This window comes from Furipterus horrens, unplaced genomic scaffold, assembly GCF_987537825.1.
Source record: "Furipterus horrens unplaced genomic scaffold, mFurHor1.1.pri manual_scaffold_12, whole genome shotgun sequence".
Classification (NCBI taxonomy): Eukaryota; Metazoa; Chordata; class Mammalia; order Chiroptera; family Furipteridae; genus Furipterus; species Furipterus horrens.
Genome location: NW_028327182.1, coordinates 77615800 through 77629965, shown reverse-complemented (window position 1 = coordinate 77629965; position 14166 = coordinate 77615800). Strand labels below are relative to the sequence as shown.

The 14166-nt window shown below is 35.6% G+C and overlaps 1 protein-coding gene and 1 pseudogene across 2 annotated transcripts in view; one reads left to right on the top strand and one right to left on the bottom strand.

Moving 5' to 3' along the window:
- The window catches only part of NSD3 (nuclear receptor binding SET domain protein 3), a 103324-nt gene that overhangs the window by 83163 nt on the left and 5995 nt on the right, over positions 1-14166 (bottom strand). The window lies entirely within an intron of this gene.
- On the top strand, positions 5954-6117 carry LOC149996450 (U2 spliceosomal RNA; annotated as a pseudogene).

Below are 14166 nucleotides of genomic sequence, written 5' to 3'. Positions count from 1 at the left end.
GGCAACTCCTGCGGCGCACCTGAAGCCAAGCTGTATTGACTCCGTCTTTCCCTTGGACCCTTCAGCTGCGAAGAGAGGGGGGGTCTGCTGCATGGGCAACAGCAGACCCTCCATATCACCTTGCCCAGGCTCTGTAGCTTCAGCTTCACTGGAGAGGACACTCCAGCGTCATCGCAAAATGTCGACTTAACACGGGAGGAGACAGATACCGTGTCACTCCCGAGTCGGACTGCACAGCCATTCTCGGCGGTGCAGATAGACTCTTAAGAAGCTACACCATCGTCTCTCGAGACGGACGGCTGCCGACGACGACTGATTGCTAACCGAATGATCACTTAATGTTTGCAAATCAGATCCTATGTTGAAACCACTTTAATATATACACACATAAGCCCCCCTGAAAAAATTTCTTCAATTATGACTCTTTTTAAATGATTAATTATGAAGACTTCTTGACGACAGCATCAAAGGAGATTTTCATTTTATTATTTTTCACCCAAATCTACACAAAGAAAATAATGGGAGGGGGGAGCTACCTTTTTAAAAAATATGGTCCATTACTTTCAGTACACAGGTTATCAAGAGTGAAGTCAAAGCTTCTATAAAAACTTGAATACAATGCTTGGCCTATAGGAAGAATACTAAAGTCCCCTAATGCCAGGGTTTTAAAAGAGACGCTGTTCTTTTTGGTTCTGTGTTTTAGTCACATTTTAATCTAATTATATGATCCGAGGGATCTGTATTGCCCATTTGGCTTTCACAGTTTAAAAATTATTTAATTGTTAATAAGGCAATAATAATAGTGTACTGTTGAAGATTAAAGGTGTGTTATTCTATTTTATTATACCTATTTAAAAGTGTAAACTACTCATCCTTTATGGAAGTGAGGAGCTAAGAAATCAAGAAAAGGCTGAGACTTTCTAAAGGACAGGCAGCAATGGAGGAATTGGGAAAGATCACCAAGAGCAATGATGTGTCATTAGAGACCAAGGATGAGCTCATTTCTACCCTCGTATTTCCAATTACTATGTACAAATGTGAAAGCTGGACAGTAAAGATGGCTGAGGGGGAAAAATGATTTATTTGAAATTTGGCATTAGAGGAGAGCTCTATGGATACCCTGGACCCCCAGAAAGACAACCAGCTGGGTCCTGGAGCAAATTTAGCCTGAAATATCAGGGGAGGCAAAAATGACAAAATTGAAGCTGTCCTACTTCAGGCACATCATGAGAAGGCAGGTTTCCTTGGAAAAGACAATACCACTGGGAAAAATAGAAGGTAGTAGGAAAAGAAGAAAACCGAATTTGAGATGGACTGACTCCATAAAAAAGCCATAGGCATGAGTCTACTGGAGCTGAGCAGGGCTGTTCAGGACAGGACAGGGCACTGGGGACACCATTCCCTCACAGTCACTAGGAGTCACAACTGACTCAATGGCAGGGAAACACACACACACAGGAGATGAATATTTTTCAAGAGTCTAAACGCTTACATTTTAAAAAGTATAAGCAAATTATACTGAAAAAAGAAAAATCAATATTCTTCCATCACAACTGTTTTAACAACAGTAAAAAAAAAAAAAAATGGTGGGAAGGTGGGGGTTACAGGGGGGAAAAAATCAACCACTGGTTCTAAGAACTTGACCACACCTTTATACTACCAAAAAGGAAATCAACAACATTTACCTTCTATTCACTAAAAGCAGCCAGAATTGATGGCATCTAATCTAGCTCTGCTACAGACAAAGAGCAATAACTGAATTTGGTACAGTGGCTACACAACTCTATGTCAATCTTCAAACAAAATGGATCCTGCTTGGAAATTCTTGTCAAGGAAATATAAACAACTTTATAAATGGAAGCGGTTGTTCCATTTGCTTTAGATGATCTTTATCCTTTGAGGGAACAAAAACCTTATCAGATTACAAGGTTTACCATTTTATCCACAAACAAAAGATAATGCTTTTAACAGCATCCAAGTGTTATACAGTTGCTAGTTACAGCTATCTATAGAAGTTTTAACCACAGTGGTATAAAAGCTAATTATTTCTGACTAAAATTTGAGCATTTTCTCCCCCCAAATTTGTTAAATTCCCATAGTAATGTAAATGATTGTACTTCTGACTTTGAGGCCATTATATGATATTAACTCTAGAGGTACTTAACAAATTTTTAGTTTCCTTATGACTTTTTAAATGAAAACTGAGTATTTCAAGATTATAAAGTTTGAAAAGACTGCTGGTCAAATTTTTCTATTATTTATAGGTTTACTACATTCTGATTGAAGCTAACTCTTTGAAAGGTTAATGCTATGAGTTAGGAAAAAACATTTTCTTTTCTGAACTATTTTTCAGCAATTGTACTAATAAAACATAAGTTCTTCAAATGACACAAAGGGCTTACAGTATTTTAGTATGTAAAATAAATGTTCTATATTAGTAAACCTTATCTGGGTATCTTGACTTAAAGGTACTTTCCGAGGTAGCCTTTTAAAAAGAACTCTAAGCTGCTGACTAATTTCTGCATTACACTGGAAAATCTGCTTGCTTTAAAAAAAAATTCAGAAAAGAATATATTCCCTTTATATTTTCACATGATTTTACTCACTTATCTACCAAAACATAAAGTAAATCATGTCATTTTTATACAATTACTAACAACATGCATCCAAATCAGTGCTTTCTCACTGTCTATATATAAGAAACTCAAGATTTATCACAGAAGATACCCTTCTACAACAGGATTTGCTACATGACATTAGCTCATTAAGGAACTAAACAAAAACATAAAATTGGACACTCTCTTCAATCAATGAAGGAGAAATAAAATCAGATATATAGTTCTCTTATTTAAATTGAGTAAAATTTATAGATTAGCAGGGCATTCTGTAGGAATGTTACTGTGTCTTTTAAATAAGAATGCTCTCACAAAAGGTTACATATTGTATATTTCCACTTACATGAGATGTCCATAACAGGAGAATCCGTAGAGACAGAAAGAAGATTAGAGGCTTGCCAAGGGCTGGATGAGGGAGGAATGCAAGGATGACTGCTAATGGATATAGGATCTCTTTCTTCGGGTGATGAAACCACAGAAATGTACACTTTAAAGGGGTGAATTGTATGATATATGAATTATATCTTTTAAAAAATGCTTCAAAAGAAATCAAGAAAGCAATTACATATGTTTTTCAACAATAAACTATACAACATCCATTAAAAAAATTACTGGTTTGAACACACACATTAAATGTGCTCAAAATAGCCCTAGCTGGGTGGCTCAGTTGGCTGGAGCACCATTCTGTACAACTAAGGGTTGCAAGTTCCATCCCTGGTCAGGGCACATACCTAGGTTGTGGGTTTGTAAAAAGCTTTATACTTATAAAGTTATAGTAATTAAAATGAGGTACTGTTAAAGGGGCAGACAATGAAACAGAATAAGATCCCAGACATGGACCAAACCTATATGGGAATTTAGCATATTCACAGGAGAAGCACTACAGATTAGCGAGGGAAAAACAGAAAATTTAAAGAACGTTTCTAGGAAAATGGCTTATCAACATAGAAAAAAGAAAATTAGATCCTCACCATATAATATACCAAACTCTAGGTGCTTAAAGAGCAAATATGAAAAGTAAAACTTAAAAATGTCTAAGAAAAAACAACATAAAACAGGAGATCTTTATGAACTCAAGGTGGGGAAAGATTTCTGAAATAATACATAGGAGTATAACACAAAGGAAATAAGTAATAAATATAAGTTTTAAAAACCATATACAAAAAAAAAAAAAAAAAAGAAATACAAACAAGTGAAAAGACAAGCTCCCACCCAGGAGCAGATAAATACAATGCATAAAACAAGCCAAGTTCTAACTGTCCAACTTTCTTGCAAATGTTCCCAGTTTATACTGTTCGTTGGTTCTGTCATATCATTTCTCATCTGGATAAGAGCAACCGTTTCCAAGCTGTTCTGCCTGTTTCCAAAGTTGTCCACCTCCAAGCTGCTCTCCAGAGTATTAACAGTACTTAAAAACAGAAAAAAACCCACATATTTAATAATCTCCCATGGCTTGCCATGCCTTAGGACAAAATCCAAATGCAGAAGACCTTTCTTGATTTGGCCCCTGCCTACTTGTTCAGCCCCCTTTCCTGCTGCTTCAGCTTTCCCACCTTGTCCATCATCAATCTAGAATTTTCTCTCATCAACCACTCATCCCTTTTTAAGATTCTATTTAGATGTATTAAAGTACTTCAAGAAACTTTTCCAGACTGTCCCTCACACATCACACCCCCCATGAAGCCAGGTCAAGTGTCCTCTTCTGCTGGCGTAGCATTGTACATATACTCTACCATAGCATTTAATACATTGCAAAGAGCCATCTTGACCTAAAGGGTGTGTGTGCACATATGTGTGTGTCAGTGAACATGATCTTAAAACATCTGTGTAAGAAATAACTTTATTACATCAATTCTGGATACCAGCTGCTATCTGTTAATTGCCCTCTGTAGTCTGAGACAATGTTGGGCTGAGGTTCATGCCAGCTCCTCCTTCCTTCCCACTCTGACGCTGCTATAATGGGAAGGAGACGAAAAGTTATAGCCAGGCTGTCCCCACCCCCAACCTACACAGGCTTCTCTAGAAAACAAATATTTATCAAATGTTTACTATTTACTACACACTGGGCTAAGTACTAGTTATAGGGATAAAAATTTAGGCATGGTCCCTACAATCATAAGAGTTACAACATTATTACAGGAGACCGAAAAGTGAAAGGAAAAGTACAGGAGATGAGGCTCAGAAATTGCTCCTGGTAAGGTTCATTTATTCATTTCATGTTGAGTGCTTGTATTCTGTTTAGTCCTGAGAACTAGAGAAAAGAGGTGAGCAAGACAGAGGCCCTGCTGACAGAAAGGGACACGTGCCCTGGGTGACAAAGGAAGACGTCTGGGTTGAGAAGCTAGGGGATGTGAGAATGAAGAGAGGATGCAGGGAGCGCAGATATTTCCAGGCTGAGGAAACAAAAGTCCTAACCTGTGTGGAGGGAGAAGAGCTCCTTCTCTACATTACCTAAAAGGATTTTCAGTTCTGTTAAAAACTTTCGTGGCTTAATATCACAGCTTCCAAGTGATTGAGATTACTAGAAAGGCCTTTCTTCATATGTTACAACCCCATATTACTGTATTTAATGAAAGCACACGACTTAATTCAGAGATATAAAAACAACTTAGATGCCAGAGAATATAGAAAGACTGGAAGTTTATTTTGAGGACATGGGACTACTTCATTTCTGAGTCCCCAGGCCAACTGGCACATTATCAATAAACAAATCAACCATTAACAGAAGGGAGTACTATGGTTAAGGGGACATAGGACTGGATTGGAAATTGAAATATTTTAATATGAACTAATAACTATTACATAGTTAGCATTGCTGAAATCCCACCAGCTGTTTGATATATCATGCATTTAGAACTGACTGCAAAGATCTGCTTTTTCCTTCTAAGAAAGGTCATGAGTAAAGCTAAAAAGTATCTGCACTATGACTATTTATATGTCCAGCACAAAACCAAACTAACAGCAGAAGAAAGATCAGGTAGCTGAGAAGATGGCAAGCTTCCTCAGAGCTCAGGAACGGGCTGCTGAGAGCTAATAAACCAAGCACAATTTTCTGTGATGACTTTTTCATATAAAGACAATAAACTTATTGACCAAGAAAAAACTTATTGACCAAGAAAAAAAGGTTATGGGTTGTTTTATTACTGAAATATTTACTGTATTTAAGATTTTCAATTTCTAACAACCAAAATTTCTGGGTCACATGGATTGGTGGGTAATTTTCACAAAAATATGAGGGTGGGGGGTGTTTGCAGTGGTGAAGACAGCACTATAGTTAAGAACCATTTTTCAAAATCTGTTCATTTAAACATATATTAGCCACAGTCAAAAAAAGCCTCATCATTTCTCGACTTTTGGCTAAGATCAAGTGTAGTATTTGTCCTCTATGCAAGGACAATATATTAAATGCATTTTTGAAGCAGGGAGATGGAATAGGAGCTTGCTCTGCCCACTCTGCCCATAGATGTGGTATTGCAGTACTTCCAGAAATGGTGCACAAAAAACAAACAAACAAAAAACTTCTAAGTGGAAATTTATTTTATAAAGGTAAATAATGTGTAAGTTCCCTAAATCAAAAGGCTTTCATTCACATCTTAAATAATGTTAACTATTTAAAAATACGTCTAGCAATAGATTAGTAAAAATAAAATCCTTTCTACACTTACCATGTTGTCATTTCAAAATCAAATTAAATCACTAGTTTACTACAAGAAATATTTACTATATGAAAATATTTAATCTCCAACTAATCTCAGATAACTCAAACCAATATCAGCCAATATTATTTATATCAGTTACTATGACTGTATCTGCTACACAGTGATGTTCATTCGTGGATCATAAGTCAGAACACAGTGGGAAGTGAGGTCTTGGCAGTTCTCTCCATTCCAACCAATGGCATACAAATGACTGAGTAAATTTCTTAATCTCTAAGAGGTTAGGAAATGAAGCTAAATACTCAAAAAATGACCATGGATATATTTTCTCACATTTTTGTCCATTTTATTAACTCTATTGCGTTTTAAGTGGATAGGATTTAGATGGTACATATGTGTATGTCTGGACAAAAGTTTGTTTTATAAATAAGAGTTCCCAGAGAGACATTTCTATATGAAATCATAACTAGTCACCTTTAATTACCCATAACAACACTGTCAAGTAAACTCTAAGTAAATAATCAAAAACTGAGTCTCACCTTGCCTAGTCCCAGACTCCAAGTGACAAGGTGCTCCAGATATATATCTTATTCCTCAGTACTTTTTTTTTGGTTTGGTTTGTGACATAGTTCATTACTAACACCAACTATGTACCAGACCCTGTTCTAGGTCCTGGGAAATCAAAGGAAAAAGATTCTGGTCTCATGAACAAGAAAAATAAAACAGGGTAATATTACACAGTGACTGGGGGGCTAGATTGTTATAAAAAGAATTAATGGAATCAAAACCAGCAATTAGTCATGTTGAAAGATTGGAGAAAAAGAAGTGAAGAGCCCTGGCTGGTGTGGCTCAGCTGGTTGGAGCTTTGTCTCATAATCGAAAGGTTGCAAGTTCAATTGCCAGTCAGGACACATATCTAGGTTGCAGGTTCGATCGCTCATCCTCTGTCCGGGTCCAGGCGCTAGGATGGCTAGGATGGCTGGGATGGCTAAAATGGCTAGGATGGCTAGGATCCCTGATCCAGGTGCGTATGGGAGGCAACCAATTGATGCTTCTCTCTCCCATTGATGTTTCTCTCTCTCCCTTCTGCTCTCCCTTCCTCTCTCCCGTCCTCTCTTTCTAAAAGCAATGGGGAAAAAATAAATGTCCTCGGGTGAGGATAACAAAAAAAGAAAAAAGAAAAAAAGTGAAGAGATAATCATCAGGCATATCTTTTATTTCCTATGGAGTTCTCTTTGTTTCAGAGGCTTCTGAGGTATGACTATCCTAAAAAGATTTAAAGAATAGTTTAGTCAAGTATTCCACGTAACAGAAAAAGCTTAAACTTTAAATATTATTTACCCATAACTACTCCAAAATACTATTGAAATAAAATCATTTTGTTGGTCAGTAGACTAGTCTGTTAATAACTACATCAATTAAAATAATGCTTCAGCTTTCAAATAACTATTACTAAATTGTTTCTTGTGAATGGATTTATTCAGTATTGAAGGTGGTAAACATTTTTTAAAAATGAGATTTTAAAAACTCAAACCCACATAAACATATAAATAGTCATCACAAGAGCAATGAATGTGAAAATGTCTACTCCAACTTAATTCTTTCCCTTCACTAAGAATATCTAAATCTGTCCTACCCACACGTGGCTACTTAATTTTAAAGTAGAATTAAGTAAAATGAAAAATTTAGTTCTCAGGTATACCAGCCACATTTCAAGTGTTCAATATCCACATGCGGCTAATGACTACCATTGGGCAGCACAGATATAGAGCATTTCCATCATCACAGAAAATTCTACTGGACAATGCTGATGTAAATTATTTTTCATATTTGACCTAAACAAAAACATCCCCAAAAAGGTAATAAAAGTAAGGTTAATCATAAACTTAAAAAAAAAAAAAATGGTGCATAGTACTGTGAAGCTAGAAAGAAGTCACATAAGAGGAAGTTTAGCAGTAAGATCTATATGCTAGAAGAAGACAGATTCAGATAAATCTGGGGACAAGCAAAAATGCACTCTGACATTGGGCTTGCAATCATAAAACTTGAGTTTTAGTTCTGATTCTACCTCTAACTTAGCTACCTGAAATTTGAAGAGCCACACGTTTAGGCTTTTCTTTATAGCCCATAATGTAGGTTAACTCAGGTGATCCAGATAACCGAAATGACCCACAAAAATGGGAAAATGGGCTGTGATTCCTCCTAGTTACTAATACATAAAAGTATCTGGTTTAAAAAATTAACTTTAATATCTTACCTATCATATTAAGTTATTAAAGATGTTCATTATTTGTAATAGCAAACAATTACATAAAATTCACAACCAACACCTCTTTACATAAATAAGATTTTAGGGGGTGAAGTCAGCACAACCACAATATTTCTTCCTACAAAATTTTCTAAGTAAATAATCAAAGTGTGTTAGAGAAGTGGCACATTATCTTCTAATTTTTATTTTAAATGTTTTAGAGCAACACTCTTTTTAAAAGCACAACTGTACTACTCCAGAATCTGCTTAATTCTAGTGCTGTCCCTCCAAATATTTTCTGAAAGTTTCACTTAAAATTTTTCTACTAAAAATGTGTTAAGAGAAGGATAATGGTCAAAAGACATTAAAATATCCTATATTAGGAAGTGACTTGCATGAAAGAAATATGATTATGAAATCCAAAAAATATATACCTTATTTAATTTAACCAGAAACCCTGTCACTAAATATAGTCACACAATGACTATGATTCCATTAAGTTACACAACATTTTAGTTTGCTTTGTCATTCTTATTTTTCCTGACTAAACCACATTAGTATTGAACAGCCTTATATCGACACAAAACTTACTAGTAAAACACCCTATTTTCCTTATCAGTTTGGTTTAACCTCAACGATCTTCACTTTATTCTTGACCACACCCATCAACAATAGACATGGTGTTACCATTTGAAGAAAATATATATTATTTTCCAATCCCTTACATCAAGGGTATTGGTTCACAATGAAAATTACTTGATATCTAGTAAACTAACAAATTCATCCACATATTTTCCTACCTCTTTCTCCAACTAGCTTAAAGTATAATAAAATGGTTTCTCAGCTTGGTTCTTAAAATTTTGCAAATGTTCAAATTTTACTTTCTTTCTGTGTTCTTCATTCTCCAGAGCAAGACATAAAGAGAATGCATTACAGAAATGATACGTAGTTTTTTAAGTACTAGGCAACTTATCATAATATCTAAATTATACTGTTTATCTTTTTTATAGACACCAGGTTTTATCAACTCATCAGGTTTAGCACTTCAGTAATTTGGGTTCAACTATAATCAACATTTTGTTTTCAAAATAAACAATAAAAGTTAGAACACAGAAACTTCATACCATAAATTCAAAATCTTCATTATCACCTATTTGCTTAATCAGAACACTAAGTGTTGGTGAAGCTATAGCTATAATGCTGTTGTTATAATGACAGTGCAAGTCAATCTGGACTGGGAAGTTAACTTCATGTTCATACTTGCACCAGCACACACTCTCTTACTAAGTGAGAAACGCCCACACAACCCATGCAAATATTCTGATCAAGCATTAGTTAACTTTCAACTTTTTTTTTTTTTTTTTCACTGTGTGGTTGCCTCTTACTCACGCCCCCAACTGGGGACCTGACGAGCAACCGAGTCATGTGCCCTGACTTGGAATCGAACCAGCGACACTTGACTCGCAGGCTGACGCTCAATCCACTGAGCCACAGCAGCCAGGGCCAAACTTTCAACTTTTAACTTCTATGAAAATTAGTTTAGGATAACTGAGTTTATTTCTTCATCCATTAAACATGCAACTAAAGATTAGTTTGTTTTGCATGTGTTATTTTTCTTATATAAAAAAAAGTCACTTATTATCAGCTATATCCTGCTACAGTTCTAGGTGCACTCTAGCACTTCTAATCCGGATCCCTATAACTCCAGAACATAGTCATTTTCATCTTTACTTCAGAGATAAAACTACTGAGCCCCAGTGGTAAGAGGTACAGTGGGGATAGGAAATCAGGGCTCCTTGGCTCTTGCCCTAAACTCCATTGAACAGAGGTTTTGTTTTTTTTTTTTAAAAAAGATGTTTTGTTAAATGGCTTAAAGCAAATAGAACTGTCTGGGTGAAAGTCAGTAAGAGCAAAGCAAACTTCTTATAAAAAAGAAAACCAGGCTTTGGCCGGGTAGTTGAGCTGGTTAGAGCATTGTCCTGATATGCCAAGGTTGCAGGTCTGATCCCCATCAGGGCACATCGACCAATGAATGCATAAATAAGGGAAACAACACGTCAATGTTTCTCCCTTTCCTCCCCGCCCCTTCCTCCTTCTCTAAAAGCAATAAATTTAAAAATTAAAAACAAAAACCTTCCCAAGTGTGTATGTTTGCAACAATTATATAGGTATAGCAGAATATCTATAAACATTTTCTAAAATAAGTTCTAAGTAAAATCTGAATGAAAAGAAATCTCTTTTAAGACACATACAACTCTCTCCATTGCACTGTACACTTTAAGTGGGTGAATTGTATGGTATGTGATATACTTCTCAATAAAACTGTTATTTAAAAAAAAAACTTTCTGGAGAACAACTTGAAAATACGAGTCAAAAGTGCCTGAAATGTTCATATTTTTTAAGTAATTCTACTTCCAGGAATTTACTGTAATAAAATAATCAGTCATACTTTTTTTATGTTTAAGTATGTCATCAAATTATAATATTCCCAAGTTGCAAACTACCATCAACAGAAAAATGGAAAACATTTTTTACAATGAAATTTATGTCAATTTTGTAAATCACATTCTTAAAAAAATTATTTCACAATAAAGCATGTTGCAAAATAATATAAATACACAATTCCAATTTGTAAAAAAATACATATATACATAAGAAAAAACACTGGAAGAATACAGAACAAAATGTTAATATTAGTTACTTCTAGCTGGTAGGATTTCAGGTGATTTTAATCTTTATATCTTACTGGTTTCAATTTCCCTACAATAAGTCATCTTTTCATAACTTAAACATAAAAAATGTTATTTTAAAACTATGGGCCACTTAGAAAGGTACAAATTTTCCATTAAAAGATAAAAACTAACAGGGGCATCAGCATGTATGTATATGCATGCAATGCCTTAATACCTTAACCTCAACAGTTCACTTAATAAAATATATTCTAACAATCAAGGTATCATTGTGCAGGTGTTAACAATACAGAAACCAAGAGCTGACCAAAAGCATATTAATTATACTTCATACACAAAACCACACTACCTAATTTAGATTTTTAAAATAATTATATTGCCCTGACTGGTGTAACTTAGATCAGGGGGTTGGGCACAGTCCTGCAAACCAAAAGGTCGCCTGTTCCATTCCAGGTCAGGGCAAATGCCTGAGTTGGGGGCCAGATCCCCAGTTGGGGGTGCTGGAGAAACAACTGATTAATGTTTTGCTTTGTACATAAATGCTTCTCTCCCTCCCTTCCCCCTCTCTAAAAATACATAAATAAAATCTTTGAAAAAATAATTATATCAATTCATCTTTGCTTCCACCTTGGAAAACTCAACACCCTTAAGGGAAGGGGTTGCTCAGTTGGTTGGGGTAGCGTCCTGTACACCAAAGGGTCAAGGTTCCATCCCCAGTCAGGGCATACAGGGGAGGAAATTGGTCTCTGTTTCTCTCTCACAGTAATGTTTCTCTCTCTCCCTTCATCTCTCCCTTCCTGTCTCTCTAAAGTCAATAAACATATCCTTGGGTGAGGTTTAAAAAAATCCTTTTGGGAGGAACATTAGTAAGGAGCATCTTTAACCTTCAGTCAGAATAAAAAAAGAATGACACTACTGTAACAGAAAGGAATTCAAGGGTACAGAAAAGCACAGCAAGTTTTCACCACAATCAACCATGAAATACTATATTCTAATGTATCTGAATCCTCTAGAAATCATAAATATGAAGACAGCTTAAAGTGACAAAATTATAGTAACCAAATAAAGGATTTAATTTATGTACGTAGAGGACTATAAAAATCTCTTTCTCAAAGTTCACACTGCAGTTCTTTGCGAATAGACTGTATCGTGCAGGTGTGTTGGGGTGGGGGGGCAGAATCCAACTTTTTCTATCAAAATCCTCAAAAGCCAACATTTAACCTTTCCAAACATATAATAAAAATAGTCTAGAAAGCCCGGGAAGTACAGTCAAGTAAGTTTCTTCAGTTTCAAAAAAATTTTGGTTTACCTAGTTAAATTGCAGAAAAGACAAGAATCAAGCAGAGGCACCAACGGTGAAGAGTCAAACATAGATTAACCTGATCACTTCTCAGATCAATAACTTAATTTTTTAAAGATTTTATTTATTTATTTTTAGAGAGAGGGGAAAGAAGGGAGAAGGAGAGGGAGAGAAACATCAGTGTGTGGTTGCCTCTTGCATGTGCCAACTAGGGACCTGGCCAGCAACCCAGGTATGTGCCATGACTGAGAATCGAACCTGCAACCCTTTAGTTCATAGGCCAGCGCTCAACCCACTGAGCTATACCACCCAGGGCTTCAGGTTAATAACTTTTTGAATCGTTTATGTTAATGAGAAAGCAAGAGAGTCAAACTTGTTTTTGTACAAGAAGACATTTAAGTTAGGTGATTATTAGTACAGGTAAATTTGACACATTCTAAGCAAAAGTCTACAAGATTAGAGTTTGCACATTCACCTAAAGCCAAGTCATTAAATCCCACCAAAAAGTGCAAAAGAGCCCTGGCTGGTGTAGCTCAGTGGATCGAGCACTGGCCTGCAAACCAAATGGTCTCCAGATTGATTCCCAGTCAGGTCACATGCCTGGGTTGTGGGCCAGGTCCCCAGTTAGGGGTGCGCAAAAGGCAACCACACATTGATGTTTCTCTCCCTCTCTTTTTCCCTGTTTAAAAAAAAAAAAGGTGCAAAAGAGATGAACTCTGAATAAACAACACTTTGTATAAAATGGCATAATTCTTGTAGGATTTGGTATTATTTTTGTTTCAGTCATTAATAGAGTTCCAAGATTTCAAATCACTAAATGGCTATACTAAATGTTAGAAAAGTCATCATTCAGTTTTTACATTTGCTAACCCCTCATGGCTATTAATTTTTAGGTTACTTTCCAGCATACTTTTATCCCTGAAGTCCAAATACCAGGAAGGCAACACCAGCTAAACTAATGAGGCTATCTCTGCAGCTTTTCTTAAAGGCCTATTACCTGAGTAGTGACTACACGATGTTCACTTTCTAATTATTTCTATGTACTATACATTTAGGTTTTATGGCCTTCTCTTAATGTCATGTTTCACAACTTTAAAGTTCTTTAAATGCCTATTTTTTAATTTGTTGTTGTTGTTGTTGTTTGTATGGCTTTAAGACTCCACAGGTAAGAGATGTTAGAAACACAAGATTCAACAGATGCAATTTTGTCTTGGCTATGGCTAAATGCCAGAGGGAAAGTCTCCATATGATGCTTGTTAATTTTCTTCTTCATGTCAAATCAATTTGATAAAGTAAATTTTGTTTTACCCACAAAATCCCAGGAAGCCACACATTTCTTAAATTTAAAATATCTCCTTATATATTTCAGGAAGCTTGTATCTAAGTTACTCCAAAATAAGAAAAAGCATGGCCTATGGCAGAAAAATACTCTATTCTTACATTAAAAATTAATGTTTAATCATCTATCAAAGTAAGTAATGCAGTCTATGAAGAAGAAAAGTCAAGAATCACACACCCATACAGGGCTGGGCAAAAGCAGGTTTACAGTTGTGAGTACAGAAAACACAGTTTATCTTTGTATTATTACTTATTATTGTATTATTTCCCCTATGAACAACTCTAAGCCTACTTTTGCCCATCCCTGTATGTATTCTTT